Below are 13555 nucleotides of genomic sequence, written 5' to 3'. Positions count from 1 at the left end.
ATTCATGTATGAGGTTGTCTCTCACCCAGTCAATGAGTCGATAAATTAATCAATCAGTTTTATTGTTCTTGATGGGAAACGGTTTGCAATCAGGTCCTCAGAAAAAAAAAAAAAATACAACAATATAGCAAGGAAAAGGAGTGTTTAACAGATTTCTCCTCACTTGAGTGCCTCTGTATCCATGGCCTGAGGGAAGCAGTTCAAAATGTTCATGCAGACGGTGTTTTTCGCTTCTTTTACCACCTGATCTTCATACAGCCATTAGTGAGGTCTGTAGGATGCCCATCATTTAACTAGCCACCTTTGCCAGCTTGGTTAGGTTTATGGAGTCCTTAATTTTAAAATGTATATACCACACAAAAGTGAAACATTTTGAAATTAATTTGAAACTGTGTGATTACAAATTAGGCCTGTCACAAAACAGTGGAGTACAAGGTCGAAAAGCAAAGGTGGTAAAAACTCAAACTATATGTAAAAAAAAAAAAGATACAAAAAGACTTTAATGGCAATAATGAGCTGCCCAAACACAAAAACAAGTGAAAACCAATAACACAAACACCATCTATCATGACATCACTAATCTTTGACACATAATGTAACTCTCTCTACTGCTGGTGTTTGGGTTTCTCAGAGCTGGATTGGGAGTCTATACTGCAGTCACCGTCTATCGCTCGGTAAAGTTTCTCTCATCCTTTATCTGGTGTAGAATGGCTTGTATTTCAAAGCGCATCACATTAATCACATCTGTCCTATTTCAACTAGCTCAAAGCACTCTCTGTTCGTTGCATTGTGTGGGTATTATAGGTATCCTGCCTACACATCTGTCCACAATGATGTTGGGAAAGTTGGCCAAAGGAGACTCCGGTGGGAGCATCTTCAGCCAATAATTGATGCACCTCAGAACCTATACACCATGTGTGCAGGAGGACAAAAACTGTCCATGCCTCATAACATCATACAATCTAATCCATTGCTTGCAAAGACATTAAAAAAAAATAAAAATCAGATGATCCCCTTAAATCCATCAGGTAAACACCACACCATCTATCCTGCGGCTTAAGCAGCTTTAGTTAAATTTGCTACAAATTGCAACACTGAATTTCAAAAGCCCTCTCTTTAATCTACAGCGCCTTTGAGTTCCTTTGAATGCGGGAATCTAAAGGGTGTGGTGTAGATTTGTAAGACCCTGAGTCAGTATTGTGTAGTGCTACCTTTTGCTGCACAGCTGCAGACTAAAAGTTATTGCTCATTCTGGATTGATTATAAAGTCTTGCCACAGGTTCTTAATCAGATTTAGGGTCTGGACTTTGACTGGGCCAATCAAGCAGATGACTATGCTTTGATCTAAACCATGACTTTGTTGCTTTAACTCAGCTGAAGCCCCAACTGAATACAAACTCACACTTTGCACTTAAATAAAATAAAATAAAATCATGTATTATTTTGCTTCTACGTCATTATCATGTGCTACCTTGAGTTTGTTATGTCAAAAATGTGGAAAATTTCAAGAAGTACTTCTCCTAGACACTGTAGTTTGGGTGGAAGACTGATCTAGATGTTTATAAAGCATGTCAAGCCCGTCCAACCCTGAAATGTGGGAATAAAGGCTCGTTTCCCTCATTCATTTTCTCTGAGTGTCTCTTTTTTAACTCATATGGTCAAATGAGCTGCAGGTGAAGTTAAGTTTCAACCTTCAGGAGGTGCTATGCTAACTTACAACCCTGACAACCGACTCCTGCAGCTCATTGTGAGTCATGTCACCTTCTCCAGTAACATAGATGCCAGCACCCACTACTTATGGTCAACTACAATATGTTTTCCGCTTTATAGGGGGTTGTTTGGTGGGATGCTTATGTTCAAGGACATGCTACTGTTGAGTCAATGACAGCAGAACCCTCTCTTTATCTTCACAAATAAATGTATCCACACCAAAGCCTGTGAAAACCTCCACTGATTTCCTTACACAGCGTTGAAGAACAAATCCCATAAAAAAAAAAATCCAACTTCCTCTGAGCAGAAAATCAAAGGCATTTTATTGGCTTATCCTTGAAAATATGACCATAAGCAGCTGCACAGTCACCTGTTGGGTAAATTGAAGTGTCTACATAAAAAAAAATCTATGACTTATAAAGGGAAGAGTCTGACCAAAGTCTTTGAGATTTAGGCCCTGTACACATAGATGTGAGCATGGTATATTTTAATAAATGATTAAAAAATTTGTAGGTTGTAGAAAAAAAACCCGAGTGCAGAGATGGATGGAGGGAAACTGGAAATATTTCATAATTAACAACAACAACAAAAAAAACTCTCGTGGAGCATAAGCAGCTCGTGGAGGAGGAAAACTGGTAGACTGAGGAAAAATGATTAACGCTTGAGCTGAACTGAGACTAGGAGAAATATCCAAATAAGGAAAAAGAGCAAAACTGATCAAAGTAAACAGAACAAAACATTGTATAAATACAAAAAACTGAACCCAAAGGAAGGAACTGATATGGCAAGACTTTTCTGGCAATAATGTCAAGTATAATATAGCTAAGCCAAATAGGATATAAACACTGAGGAAGTGGAAAGGAGGCAAACACAACTGAAACCAAAGCCAAATGAATTATAACAAGACTGGACTCAAACTTTTTTTGTGATGTCTTCAGCCCAGTACTTCAGCCAGATTAGCAAACAATCAGTCATTATTTGAAATCAGGGATGTCTTGGTCTAGTAATGATTGCTCACTCTCAGAATTTCACTGTACATCCATGTTATTCATGTTCTGTGTGTTTATCTCAGGTGGGAGTGTCAACCTGCAAGACCTGTGACCTCACTGCACTTGCTGTGTTGTATTACAGGCCTTACACCAGATATTTTCTCCACCTAAGTTTCGAGTCGAGTCCCAAGCAACTGCATGAAAGTCCAAAGTTAAAGCATTGCAAGTTCTGAGTCAAATCCAAGTCCTAATATTTTAATTTCAAATCTTACACACATCATTTGACCTAATATGAAATTAATTTATAGTTGTTTGATATTATTGTGCTGCAGCGGATGGAATTCAGACTGTGCAGAATGTTGCAGCAGGACTCTTAACATGAACAAGCAAGAGAGCTCATATTACTCCTGCCTTATCTTCTCTTCACTGGTTCCCTGTTAATTTTTTGGTTAAATTACTTCTTCTAACTTTTTGGGCTCTGCAGACTCCACCAATATATTTCTGACATGCCTAGGCCTCAGGCTTCTGCCAGAGCTCTGAGGTCCAGTGGTCAGAGTCTATTGTCAGCCCAACTTACTCAGTTTAAATCCTGCAGGGATTGGTTGTTTCAGGCCGTTGCACCCTGATTGTGGAATTCTCTCCCGTTGTTTTTTTTTTTTACATCGTGTCGATTTCACTTATTATGTCACAATGCAGCTAAAATCATATTTATACAGACAGGCTTTTAATTAATTTGATGTTTATATTTGATCTTCTTTTATGTTTTGTGAACTTGTCCTGATTTCATCTGTGAAAGGTGCTATAAAAATCTAATTTTACTCACCTATTTACTAAATATTACTCAACCCGTCTGCTTAGTTTGATGATATCCAGCTAAAAGAAACGTTTTATTTGAATTAAAGCAGTTATGATGCAATGGTCGTTTTTAAAAGCTCTTGATGAAAACGTGGATTTTTTTATTTATTATTATTCATACTGTGATCTGACGTTGAAGGTTAGATCTTAGTGATCCGACTAGGAAACCCGTAGATTTCAGGATCAAGAAGCAGCTCATATTTTACTCAGATAAATTATCTCAGCAGATAAATGACCACACTTACTCATGACCCGCAGTGGGACAGCCAGGCTGCATCTGGACGGTAAGCATGACCTTGGGCTTAATGTCAGATCACAGTCAGTGATGGAAGTCTCTCAGTTGGATTTCTGTTTTGCTGAAGCTGCTGATCATGGCGAGTCAAAATCTAGTTGTAAAAGAGAGCTGATCTGGTTTGTTTCTCACTTATTTTATTTCCACTTTGCTTTTCTGACCATATGTGATAAAAAAAAAAAACAACAACAAAAAATACTCCAGATAAAAACATTAATCTTTTTTTTTATTCAAAACATTTGGTGACATTTTATTTTAGGTATTAAAAAATATTTTCCCTTTATGCCAAACTATAACTAGCAGAGTTTCTAAATGAAACCAAGAGTTTTCTATTTCCATGCACTTAAACTTGTTTTTTGTTGTTGTTTGTTTTGTTTAGATATGATATGTAAACAAGTAATTACTATACAGGGGTATTAGTTTTGGTTACAAAAAATAACTGCAAAAAATTTATGCATATAATAATAACAACAACAACAACAATAATAATAATAATAATAATAATAATAATAATAATAATTACTATTATTATTATTATTATTATTATTATTATTATGAGAGTAGAGAATATTCCCTCTTACAGCTAGATTTTAAAAACTGATGCAAGGTTGGTGTGAAACCTGAAGGCTCTGAAAAATCAGGTAATAAAACAAAACTGATGAAAATGACTGCTACCTTTTCAGAACGGGGGGCAGCTGAAGAGAGCATGACTTGCAACAACAAACAGCCACTAATTATGCAATTTGTATTAAATGTTTGCAGAATGAACCTTTATATATATATATATATATATATATATATATATATATATATATATATATATATATATATATATATATATATATATATATATATATATATATATATATATATATATGTATGTATGTAAAAATCTAAATTATGTTTTGTTGTCACCGTTTAGTTATTTTTATTTTACATTTGTTAACCTGTTTCATTGTTTCATTTTTTTATGAGATTGCATCTGTCACTGCTCTACAGTGAAATCTCCCACACAGAATCGTGTAAATGTGCCAGGTCAGACGCTTTCAGGGATCCCAAAGGGTTTTTCATTTGTTTCTGTACTTCTGAATCATTAAACTGTGATATCAGATTTTTCTGCTACATTTTTTAACATTAGCAATGCCTAGAAATAATCTTTCTGCCTGTGTTCACTTATTTAAAGACATTTGCATGTGACAATACAACAAATTCCCATCAGACTGAATTACTCTGTTGAGACTTAGTGAACTAAAAGAATGTTATTTATGAGAACTGGTTGCGTATTATGTCAGCTAAGTACAAATGGTAATGTCTTTGTACAATTGGCTGTAATGTTACATTGCAGTGACATTAAGTTGGTGTAGAAAGATCAAATGGCAAGACTGATTTAGCTTCTCACCATCAATCAGGGTAGATCATTTCAACAACCGAGTTTCATTCTACAGTAAGTTATTCAACCTTCCTTCAAAGCAAATGGATGCAAATTAATTAGATCTGATAATAAAACATCTCTATCAATCCTCGATAACAAATTCCCATTAGCTCATATAATGAGCAATGCTAAATGAGCTCACTTTGTTTCTTCTAAATGATGTTAATGATGCAAAAGAAAGACCACACATCACATCTTTCTTCTCTGGAGGTATAATTATTTACAGCTTTATAGAGATGAGAGTTAAGATCACATAAATACTATTCATTTTAATGCTGCAAGACAATCTAATAAAATGTCATTTGTCTTAATAGAGTTCTCTCCCTTAGTTCTCCTAAAGCAGGCTCTTGTGTCTTTTCTTCACTGATGAATAATACCTGCAAAGTAAAACAGAAGCTTGTTTTTTTTTTTTTAAAGGGTGAAGTAAAATGTTTTTTTTTTTGTTTTTTTTCTGCAGTCAGGAAGCTTTTCCATCCAACTCTTTTCACATGACAACACTCAGTACAGTGCTAAGGTGAATGATAAACTGCCGGAGCAATGACCTCAATTCGGCCTCAAAATGTCATTTTATTTAGCATCAAGATGATGGGGCTGTGATTTATTACTCCAGCATCTTCCACATGACAGTGAAGGAATACAACAGCTGCAAAGTTAAAGTCCCGCTCATAAAAAAAGGAACAACTTCATCTTGGTGATGTCAACTGGGGGAACGTGACCATGAGGCCATGCAGCGCCACGGCCTTGAGAGAGGGAACGTATCGCTGGTGATCTCTCTCGTCCTCCTTTCCGTCCCTCGCTCTGGATGCGTTTTCCCTCCTTTGCTCGTTCTGTCAGCCTTCATATTCCTCTCGTTAACACCTCGGCCTCCCACTGACTCGCACGGCTCTGCTGCGGTGCTCTGTGTGGCACTTTGTCATCACTTCAGGTCAGAGAAATTTGTCGATGATGCGAAGTCCAAGGTCACCTCACCTCTGTGGACCCTTGTCAGAAGATATTTAAATACATGCAGCTGAATGGGGTCAGTGTTGTGGCTATGAGATGCCTTTTCCTTTTAATTTGTTTACATGTGCATAGTGCAGCAGAGTCTTTCTTCGTGGTATTAAGTTAGGTCCCAGGGACATTAAACCATTTTTCAGTGGTACATAAAATTTTATGTCTATTTGGTGTTTTAAGGTGGTCTTACTGGTACCTAAAACTGCAATTGCTGACTGTTTTTGTTTGTTTTTAACCTCTTTAATGGCTCTCTATGTGGTTCACAGGATTCCCAAAACTTTAGATATTACCTTGTAACCCTTTCCAGATTGATAGATCTCAATCACTTTTATTTTTAATTTTTTTTATTGCCCAACTTTGGAGGATCTTTTCGTGTACGTCATTTTTGTCAGGCAGGTCCTGACAAAATGACTTGATCTTGATTGAGATCAGGTGTGACAGTAATCAGGTCTGGGTGCAGCTAGAGACAGTAAACTCAGGTGTGACTAACCGTAATTAAGTTATATTTTAACAGAGGTGGGCAATGTTTCACACAGTGCCACATAGGTTTGGATTCTTCTCTCCCTTATCAACAAACACCATCGTAAAACTGCATTTTTGTTTACAAAATGCATTGAGGTTTGTGGTTAAAACGTGACAAAACGTAAAAGTTTTAAGGGTCTGAGTACTTTTACCTGGCTTTTTAATAATAAAAAGAAAACTGTGACAATTCCTGAGAATGCCAGTACATATTATTCACTGGGGAAAAAAGAAAGAAATCCATGGCAGTTGTCTCATCTGTTGGTCTTTGTGCTAAAGGATAAACACAAAGGACAAAACAGTTGAATAGTTTCGCTTGCCAAAACTGTGAATAGATGTTCAGACTCTTTCCCGTCTATGCTAACTAGAAATATTCCCCACTCTGCATGCTCTGTTTGTTAAAACAATGATCCACCCATAGGGTGGTTGTGTACGCTCTGGCTGACAGTGCAAGTTAGCGCCATTCGAAACCAAAAAGGCACACTGAAAGTGACACATTTCAGACTTTGTTTGCATTTTGATGCCTCAAAAGCTGGAAATTTATAAGCAAGAGAATCTCAAGTCCAGAGTTGGGAGGACATGAGGGAGGTCACCTGATTTGGAGCGACAGCGACTCAAAACAGGAATGGATAGTCACCTCAGCTGGAGAAATCTCTGCATGTTTTTCTAATTCTGACTCTCAGCAGGATTATGCAAAGAACCAATCAAAGTGATTTTTATTAAGTGCTTCTTGTGGCATGAGCTGAGCTTGGTGTTGTCCTAGTGTAGTTTTACTTTTGCATCATGTGTGTTATATTTATTCCAAATAATAACCCTCAGCTATTTTACTTTAATGCAATAGTGTCCGGTTGTGTTTCATTGAACGCACATAATGTAGTGACCTATTGTTTATGAATAACTCACTTAATTCAGATTTAGGACCAAAGTCAAAATGAGAGACCATGCAGACGTATTAATGATCAAATACACTTTCAAGCTTTTGTATCAGGAAAAAAAAAAATTAACCTGATCTGCTCTTTATTTGGCTCCAGATCGGCGTTTCTCAGTTCTGGTCCTCAGGGACTCCTGCTGTTCCAGAACACCTGATTCAAATGATTGCATGATTTCCCCTGCAATGCCAACATGATCTGCAGAATCCTGTTAGAAGGAAAGCGACTAAAACATGCAGGTCTGTGGTCCCTGAAGACTGGAATTGAGAAACTTTGTCTATGACCCACTAACCTCAAGTTTCCAAGCGCACACAACACACTTCTAGCTGCCAAAATTGATTAAACAATGAAGCCCAAAATGAGAGATATATGTGAACAGTCATTTTTGCTATACCGAATGATGAAATAGGATCCAGGTACTGCTGATCAGACTCTGCTTTTCAGTTCCTCAGTGCAATAACACTCTGGATTAAAGTTTTCACCTCAAGGTTCCTCAATACCATCATTCTCCAAACCCCCCTGTTCACCCTCACACGCTGTCAAAGTATATTTTGCAGCACCATAAACCTTCAATGTGTTCAGCAGTATGTGGTTACGAGGAAAAAAAAAAAACATCACTGCATGGGCTGAAACCTAATGACAAAATCAGCTCTCTTACCATCTTGCTGTAACAAACCTGTTACGTAATGCAGATATTAAGGACGATGTTCTGTCAAACTTTTTGCTTCATACTTGGAAGTCTTTGGAAATTTAAATGGCTTAAAAAAAGAAGTTCCACCATGCATCTGGTGTATCTTAATGGTGTATCCTCCTACTGAGAAAGCAGGTATATTGTTAATCCCTTTATCCATGAAGACTTCGCCACCAGTTTCTCTTCTGTGTCACGACTGATCATTTTTCTGCCAGAACTCCTGCAGAGTACGAGAAGACATGCTGTGTAATATGACGGCGTAACATATGAGATAATGAAACTGAACGGTAGTCCCCTGGAGATCATTTGTGGCAGGAAACAGGGTCTTTAGTCGAAAATGTTGCATAAATTCAGTGGAAGGAGAGGATTCTCAATGGCTTAATGGCAGTGAACAAAGCTCAAAAGGCTTCAATGTGCTCAATTAAAGGGCCAGCTAAAGTTCACACTCGGCACAAGACAGACATTTGAAGAAAAGTAACTTGAGTTAGCGCTCCCTTAAAGCCCTCTTAACTCTTATAAGAGGTTATTGCTGAATTTTGTTTCCTTCTATAGTGAGTTACTGTTTCTGTCAGTGAAATGAATAGAAAAGCATAAAATCTAATAACAGAGGCAATTTTGTCCCTCATTGCAAAGAAATGGGTCTTACAAATGCACATTAGCCAATGTTACCAGCAAGCTTTAGTGCACTTGATGTTTTTTTTAAATTATATTACTTGTGATGATGTTACTAATAGACTATAAATTATTTCTTTTTCTCCACAGTTCAGTTTGTTTATAGGTTGAGAAAATGCCAAAAAAAAGATCATCTCCTCATTTATTTATACAAGTGTATCACAGAACATCTCAAAGTTTTTATCTTGCAGCCCTAACTTCTGTGTTTATTCAGACTGTGTGAATCTGACCAAAGTTTTATCTTAATCTCGTTTTTTTTTTTTTTGTTTTAGGAAGATGCAATCCTGTCCAAGCTCTTCCCATTCTCTCAGGCAGTTTGGAAACGATTTTGTGAACACAAAGACCCAGGGCAGCTCCACTTTTTAGTCTTTTTAATGCCAAAAAATCTCCAGCCTTTGTTGCCTTACAAACTTTCTTTTTTTTTTCTTTTTTTTCGCTGGCAAAAGATTGAGAGAATAAAAAGAATGAACACAAATGAATACATATATAACTGGACAAAGAACAAAATAAAGCAGTTTTGCTGGGAAGATTTTTGCTAAGCTGATTGCTTTTTTGTCACATTTAGTTTTTTTCTACCTGTACTTTCTCAAATGAAAGGACAGTCAATCAGCACATGCACTCTGCTAATTTAACAGCATCTCTTTAAGCAGTCCAGATGTAGCGTTTTACAATGGTATTCAGAAAGCATAAAAGTGTTTTAGAAAATAATTACATTAATGGGTATGGCTGCTTTATCTGAAGACTTTGAATAGAGTAGAGTTACAACATCAGTCTAAAAAGCCAGCCTTCAAGTTTCTGTGCTTCTTTTACATCACGTAAATAGAGCACTGAGTCTGGTCATCTGGTCCTCATCAGCTTTGGAAAACTGACATTGCTCAAATAGGGCAGGCTTTAAAGAACTGTTAATCTACATCACTGGGTGAATAAGCCTAACTAAAGACAAACAAAGTGCCATTTAATGAAAAATTGATCGGTATACGTCATGGATTAGCTGATCTCAAGAGATAAATGTTTGTTTGATTTCTGATAATTAGCCATCGGTCTGGAGCAGGTGGGAGGCATAATGACGTGTGGTCACTTTGCCTTCCAGAGGTAATAATCTTACTCGTTAATGTTTCTTGCCTGCTGCACTATTACTGCAAGGGACGGAAATGGCAGAACCCGTCAGAGAGAGCCATCAATTTATTCCAGAAAAAAAATATTCTGGAGAGAGATGAAGCAGCAACAGAGGAGGAAACAAGAAGATATTGAGGCAAGAGACAAGAAGGAGGAGCCAAAGGATTCATGAGGCAACCCATGCAAAGAGTTTAGATCATCTCTGAGGCCAGCTTTGCAAAGTCAAAGGTCATGTGAGAAAATTAACTGCATAAGATTTTTCATCAACAAAGTTGTTGGTATGTGGAGAGATGCAGCTGAGAAAAATGGGAACAGGAAAAGGAGTAGATCATGCAACCAAAAACATAGAGCCACAGATGTTACGTGTGAGATCGATGGTTAATCTCAAAAGTAGCATCATTTCCTCCTGGGTCGTTTTCTATCCTTACAAATATGTTTTTTTCCTCTCAGCTCTGAGTTATTTGGTGGAAGAGGCAGAGATTAAGGGAAGGAAACCGAGATGGCTAAATAGACACGATGAGTCTCTAAAAGATTAAAAATGACAACTAGGAAGGTAGAAGTACAACTGATTACAGCGTTCAGCAGCCATGTTTATAAGTGAAACAATGATTTACAATAGAAACAGACGTACAGAAGCCACACACACTGTAAAACATTGAGATTTGAGAATTTGTTGAGTTTACTGGCACAGATTAAATTTTATATCTTTGGTTTTGAAAATGAAGTTAGACAGCTTTAATTTCTATTTCTGAATAAGGAGCAGTTAATGCAGCAGCCTACTTCCTCGTTAAATTAGCAGAGTGCATGTGCTGATTGACTGTTTTTTTCATTTGATAAAAACTAAATGTAACAAAAAATGAGTTCACCTTCCACATTGACGCAACAGGTAAGCTAAATCTGAACATTTTAAAGATTTCCAAATGTCTAAATAAATAAATATTTATAGATATATTTAAACAAATTTAGTAGATAGCTTTGATCCTTCTTCCTGTGAGTTATTACAATTCAAAAATACTTTATTTCCAAAGAAAAATTAAGTAAAGGGGCCAAAACCTGAACAGTTTGAGAACCATTGCTCTAGAGTTGACAGTGCCAGTCTTTTTACATTTTTGTCCTCATTTTACACCACGGCGTGGCAGTGATCTGTCCTTGGGAAAATTGGCACATTATGTAATAAAATGTGAAGACTGTGTGACTTTCAGGTTCAGTAGAAGTCAGTTATTCTAAAGCAGCTGTCTGACTGGCTGACTTTGTGAATGTTACATTTTCTCCAACTGATTGGAGGACTTCATAATTAACTTGAATGATGTCTTATTTCACCTCTTTAAAACATGACTTGTTTATGTCCACGTTATAGTCAGATGCTTTACATGCAAACATAGAATTGGGTAAATGCTAAAACTTAAAAGGACCATATGTTTAAAACTACTTTTGAAAAGTTGTGTTGGACAGCACTATGCTAACTCTTATTTATGTTGGGGGTCAGTTTCAGAGATGGAGGGCTGTGACGAACCTGTTTGAGGACTGAAGACTGCAGGATGGTTTATTTAGACAAAAGAAATGTAGTCATGATTATGATGTTTAAAAGACAGGAGTAGCAGGGCAACTTAAATGAGCTTAGAGATGGGAATCCCTTCATTCTGGTAACAATCTTTTGTAACTTGTGGTTGAGGAGGAGGAAACAAACTTGAGCGGTTGTTAGTCAATCAAAAGAGATATGAAGGTAACTTAAAGAGACCAATAACCAGTCATACTTTATTTTTTTTTTTTTTTACGGTGGAAGGAAACCGGAGTACCAAGAGAGGACCTCCAATGAGATAATATAATACATCTTAACAGTTCCAGCAAATTTGGGAATAAAAACACAATATTACATAAAATGTTACTTCTTGTATAACTCTGTCTTCTGGCAGAGCTTTTTCCCCTATTGTGTATTATTTTTTTCACGGTCAGCTTAACTGATATGACTTGGTCTCCTGATCAGATCCTAATCATGGAGACTATCATTATAAAACAGCTGAGATGTAATCAGGAAGCCTGGAAGTTCCTGCATCCGACCCCAGACGGCCGGCCTAGGGCTCTGATACGGCTCCGTCTTGTCCACTGCTGCATTTTCCCAGCAGCTTCCGCAAGTTCACAGAAGAAGATAAAAAACAAAATGAGTCAGTTGCCTAGTATCTAGCATTAATTTTAGATTCAGTGAAAGATATTGATGAGAAACAGCCCAAAATGTATTATTAATGGTTTTGAGGAAAGCACTACGAATATGGTAGAGATAAATACCCTGAGCAATGAAGTTAAGTGTTCATGCATATTTATTTGTAATCAGTGGTGTGTTTTTATCTGTTCATTTATTTTGACTCTGCAAGTTAACAACTGTTAAGGGCATGAGAAATATGAAAAACTTCCAACGCTGGACTATGCTGACATGCTGGAAATCTCTACTACAATTAAGAAAAATGTCAGTTTTCGACACGCACGCAGCTAAATTGCAATAATCATTATAATTTTTACATAATACCCCATCTTTATTTATTTATTATGTTGGACCATTATCTGCAGCAGCTTGAAGTAGATTTTAGTTCATCTTTGTGACCAGGAGGCCAGTTTGTGTTCACTCTGCACAGTTTGCCACTGTTTAATTGAGGTAACACAAATGAAACAAACAAGTATACAGACACAAAAACATACCTAAAGTCAAATTACCAAGCATGTTTTGGGATTTTAAAAGAAAACTGTGGTACCCAGAGGAAAACCCTAACTCCCTGATGGCAGAAGACCACAAAACTGTCCTAATACCAGGGACACTGTTCCTTGTGTTCCTTCATTTTTCTTGATTATTGTTTGGATTTACTCACGATTTCATTTCACTCAGTGACCCAGTTTAACCTTTCTGGAGTGTAAATAGGAGTGTAATAATAATAATTAAAAAAAATCCAGGCAATTAATTAACATAATTATTATTCAAAGGAGAGCCACAGAAGTCAGCGTCAAGGTCAAATGGGTTTTGCTTTCATGCTGCAGCAAAACGATTCCAAAACAACTTAAATAACTACAGAGCTTGGACTGCATACAAAACAGTTTATTTTAATCTATTAACAACCTCTACCACAGACAGCTTGTTTTTCAGATTTCTCTGGATTTAAATTACTTTGACTTTAAGACATTCAGTGAAACCCCATTTAGATCTGATCCGGCTAAGCCATCTGAACTGCCCAAAACACATTAACTGTCCTGCTCTTCGTTGCATTCATGGCTCTTCTTCCATTCGCTGCATTATTCTGACCAAATGACGACTGACTGAGAAATGACACAGCAGCCTCAACAGCATTTCCTAATTATTGTCATTTAAATGAG

The sequence above is a fragment of the Poecilia mexicana genome, unplaced genomic scaffold (genome assembly GCF_051168715.1).
Source record: "Poecilia mexicana isolate PSO_F unplaced genomic scaffold, ASM5116871v1 scaffold_7, whole genome shotgun sequence".
Taxonomy (NCBI): Eukaryota; Metazoa; Chordata; class Actinopteri; order Cyprinodontiformes; family Poeciliidae; genus Poecilia; species Poecilia mexicana.
Note: the sequence above shows the minus strand (reverse complement) of the source record.